Source organism: Polypterus senegalus, chromosome 14, assembly GCF_016835505.1.
Source record: "Polypterus senegalus isolate Bchr_013 chromosome 14, ASM1683550v1, whole genome shotgun sequence".
NCBI classification, from domain to species: domain Eukaryota; kingdom Metazoa; phylum Chordata; class Cladistia; order Polypteriformes; family Polypteridae; genus Polypterus; species Polypterus senegalus.
This window is the reverse complement of record NC_053167.1, coordinates 87,882,340-87,887,237: the sequence shown is the minus strand read 5'-3', so window position 1 is coordinate 87,887,237 and position 4,898 is coordinate 87,882,340. Positions and strand designations below refer to the sequence as shown.

The 4,898-nt window shown below is 38.3% G+C and overlaps 1 long non-coding RNA gene across 1 annotated transcript; it reads left to right on the top strand.

Annotated features, from left to right (window-relative positions):
• Window positions 1–506: 506 nt before the first annotated feature.
• LOC120514911 lies at window positions 507–3,880 on the top strand. Its single transcript, XR_005630544.1, has 3 exons — window positions 507–663; window positions 1,253–1,398; window positions 3,260–3,880. It is a non-coding gene; the product is annotated as an uncharacterized LOC120514911 (long non-coding RNA).
• Window positions 3,881–4,898: the final 1,018 nt, after the last annotated feature.

Below are 4,898 nucleotides of genomic sequence, written 5' to 3'. Positions count from 1 at the left end.
TCTCTCTCACACACACACACACACACACACGTTTACTTATACTGGGCCAGTTCACAATGTGCAAACTCCACACACAGTGAACACTCTTTGGTTTGAACCTTACTGTAATTCACTATAAATCTAAATGATAACAGCATTAATAAACCAAGCCTGCTGCTACATTTTAGTGCACACCACAGGATGTAATTAAAACAAAAAACTGCAATAAAATAAAAATCAACTAAAATTGCACATATTTTCCTTCTGTGGAGCATTTATTTAATGCCTGTGCCTAGCAAGTGAAATGTTTAAGCCAGCTTCAAAATAAAATAGTTTTAATCTCCCATTAGAGTAAATGTTTACTGCATTCTGACCATTTTTGGCCACACTTGTGTATGTGTGTGTGTGTGTGTGTGTGTGTGGTAGCCCTGGGTTGGCCTTGGTGGTACGTGTTGACGTGTGTGGTCCTGGCAGTGGACAGGAAGGGTTTTGTGTGGCGGAGATGTGGGTGGGAACAGGAAGCAAGTACAGATGTACCTGTCAAGCTGCCTCCGGCGGCGACCATACATACCCCCTACCTTCTTGAAGTTTGCCCAGCTGTGTGCAGTTTAAACACATGGCACATTTAGCGTCAGCAGTGGAAGAGGAGCGTCTTAAACAAGCTGAAAAGTGTGTTTTATTCAGGTAAGCCATCTCAAAGAGACCACCTCTGCCTTTTTAAAATCGTCTTGTATGGCAGGTGGTCGCTAACAAAGTAGGTGTCATAGATGTTGGTGACGGAAACTGTCATGACAGCAGCTGTTTATTTGCCTTACGTTTAGAGGTCAATGGTAGGGGGTTTACTGCACATACCTGAAAATCTGCCAAAGCTAAACAAGTTGAAAAGAAGGCAGAAAGACAGACAGTCCATCAGTGAACAGTTTCAGATAGGAAACCATTACCACAGAATTCTGTTTATTTATTTTGTAACACAAATTGACCAATTTAATAGCACTGAAAGGATGGTCTGTTTTCTCTAATAAGACATGAAACAACAACCTTTTTTTTTGCCTATGACAATTTGTTTAATTATGTATATAATATTGTTTTCTTTTTCATGCAGTATCAAAAAATCAGTACCTCACACTTTTAGCATTTTTTTTTCCATTATTTTGTCACAATACTAGAACTTACTATATAATTATTTTATATTACAAACAGAAGTTCATACCGAAGTTACAAAGTGGTCTGTGCTGATGCTAACCTCTGTTGGGTTTTTGTTTGTCTTCTCCAGTTGTCTTTCCCACAACTTGAAGTCTTAAGATTGGGCTAATTGGTGACTCTAAACTGACCCAGTATGGACCTACATGGGGTTTCAGTGTTGTTTCCTGTCTTAATTGAACAAAATGGCTTCAGAAAAAAAAAAAATCTGCTGTAAAGGTAATTTGTATGGCCTATGATCTTTATATCACATTTTTCATACTGCATGCATATATTAACAAGCATTCCATTTGTCACCCGTCACGGACCAGACTTCTCTAGTAGTAAAAAAAACAGTTAACAGCTTCCAGTTTCCAATTCTCAAACCTGCTAAAGAAAATATGTTACAAATTGTGTGTGCAGAATTTACTACTGGATTTCCACCCAGTTGGATGTGCCTAGTTCAGCAGACTATCAATTGACTAATCTTTATTTGGAGAAATGGCTGCTACACTTTTAGGAACTGCCAGATTATTGGGATGTTCACTTTGTTATGAAAAGTTAACCCAGCATCCCTAAATAGGAGCCAATTTCTAGCTACTTAGACTTGTGGTCTTATTTGTTTCTTCACTATATTTTAATATGTCATGACAGCAGGTCAGGACTGAGTTTTATCCATCTCATTATTATCATCCAATGAAACACCCTCAGAATGTTCACCTCTGCGCCAGATTTGTTGGTCAGTCCCATGATCTCCACCACCTTCACCATGTGAAAAAGATACCCAGCCACCGAAATGTGTTCAGGTGGGGTTGTCGTCACTTGCTAATCGTTGGGGGGTCCACTTCAATGACAGGTTGGACTCGTCTTGTAACACAGATGCAATATATAAGAAAGGGAAGAACAGGCACTTTTTCCTTAAGAGACTGAGTTCCTTTATCGTGAGAACTGACATCCTTCACATCTTCTACACCTGTGATGGCCAGAGCAATTTACTACACTGTGGTGTGCCGGGCTGGTAACCTCATTTCAAGAGAGGCCCACTGAATCAACAAGCTATGTACTTTGTACCCCCTGAAGATAGCAGCGAAGGAGAGAAACAATGCAAAGCTAAGTGCCATTATGAACATTGCTACACACCCTCCCTCTGACACACTAACACTCAATACTTTCAGCCAATTACATTTTCTGCAGAAGTGTGTCAAAAAACACTACTGGGGCTGTTTTTATCAATGCCAGTAAGACTGCATAATGCCTCACTGTGACTGGGACTGCCAAGTCAGTTTTCTTTTTCATTTTCTTCCTCTTTAGTCATTCTGGTGTGTGTTCAAACTACAGGGTGTGTATATGTTATACAGTATCTGCCAAATAATACAAAGACATCATCTTTGTATTATTTGGCAGATACTGTATCATATATCTATAATCTGCTTTTCACAACTGAAAGGACGTGGCAGATGTTTGCTGACTGGCCAACCAACCACAAGTGTTACCTAGTAGGTAGCCATTCAAATAGTTAGATTGAGATTCTGACCTAAGATCATTCTATTATTTATATATATATATATATATATATATATATATATATATATATATATATATATATATATATATATATATATATATATATATATATATATATATATATATATATATATATATATATATATATATATATTATATGTATTATATTTATATGTGTGTTTATTTCTTCCGAGTTTGGAAGTCACAGTCAAATAAGGGTAGAAGATTAACATCATCAGAGGACTTGAACCTCTAGGTTTCAAAAGTAGATGTTCCCGAAGACTTGTCTGCACCTCTATTCTATATCTAATCTTTGAAAGCTGCCTACAGAAAAGGAATGAAGATGCATTCTAAACAGTAGTCCAATGTTAAAAGGATCTGAGATATTGCCAAACAAAATGGGCACAATGCTCTTTTTGTGAAACAGCAGCACTATAACATATATCTGGTAGGCAGCCATAAGCTTCCATCCATCCTACAAAACATGAACAGATTGAATTAGTAGCATCTAGTGATGGCAAAACTAGAATCCACTGTGCTTCTCTACAGTAACTATTGATCACTTTTTTCTTTCTAGTACACAAGCCTAAGTTTCCCATGCTGAAGAGTGTGATGCTTTGGAAACTGGAACTTTCCTTCTGGTTCTCCTTCCTGATAAAGTTGGCAACCACCCCAGAGAACCTAAAAGATACTGCTCCCCACATAGAGAAGACATACGTCAACCAAGAAAGACCCAACCCACCATAGCATTTTTATTCCTCTGCCCTCTTGCAGGTGGTTTAGAGCTCTACATGCCTGCACTACCAGATTGAAGAAGAGCTTTCATGTCAAAGTCTATTAAATGCACAGTGATCACTGCCCCTTTCTAGAACTAAAACCATCACTGATTAAACTGAACTTCTGCATCCACCACACACAGTCACACACTTATACATGACCCAAGTGGAACTCATGACCATTACCTTGACTGTAATCTTCTCTTGGACTTCATTTATTTTTATCCATTTTACATATTTACCTTTGCTTTTGCTCTATGTATATTTGGAACTGTTAATGGTAATTGTGCTTCTCATAGTTTAATGTTTATTTAGTTTATCACCTACTCTTATAGTATATACATTTATCTAAGGCATCTTATAGGTTTGCTCCAAATGAAATTTCATTGTATTGTACAGTGACAATAAAAGTATCTTGAAGATTTCCCCAAAAATGGTGTGCTTATTACATTTCTGAATGATTTTCTGCCAACAGAACAATTTTGCATTCAACCAATTTCTCAACCAATGTAGTCTTTTTGGTCACAGAAATGGTCCTAACTCTTTTTGTCTCTCTTCCTGCTTGTGTCTACCAAAATGATCCAGGGTGACTCCTCTGACATGCCACAACCACCTTTTGGCCACATTGTCTTGTAATCACCTACACTAGTGAGGTTTTGGACAAGTGTTATTTTCATATTTTATGTTTCAGGTCCACTCTAAGATCTCCAAGATGTGGGAGAAACTGTTCTGAACTGGACACCTTCACTATTTGTGGGAACCCACAGGTCTATCAATATGACACTCCGGTCATTTAGGCAAACTTGCTATAAAATGGTAATCTGTTGAAAGTTCAGCACTTCTCTTTATCAGAACATCCAAAGCACATGGCCTGTGCACAGATGACACCACTTCAAAGTCGATCATTAACCTTTGGCCAAAGGTGCTCTGGTGCACTTATGTGCAACCTTGCGTTCAAAGGTTGGCATTTGTTATGCTCAGTCCATGACTAGCAGAGCACATAATCGCATCAGGTCTGCTCTTCCTCTCAGCCAGGCCCCGTCAGGTGTCTCTGTCATTCTCATTCTGAACATTGAAACCTTGGTATATACTGTCAGGAGGTTTTGGCCTACGAAGCCCTTAACTCAGCGTCTAGATGAAGGTCAAACTGAATATTCTAAATGGCTGTTTGATGCCAAAGTGCAAATAATCTGTGTGTTTCTTCCTGCAGCCTGATGCCAGAGACTATTATATTTCCATTCAACCTTCTTATTTAAACACAAGGTTGTAAGGTACAGAAGTCTAACATGGCTGTGTCAGGCTTGATACAACTCTGGATGGGATGCCAGTTCACAGTAAGCATGTATTCACTTCCAAACTTATGTTCACTTCACTGGAGTAACTTTAAAATCAAGAATCGACTAAACACAAATGTCTTTTAGAAACCAAAGTACCAGCCTG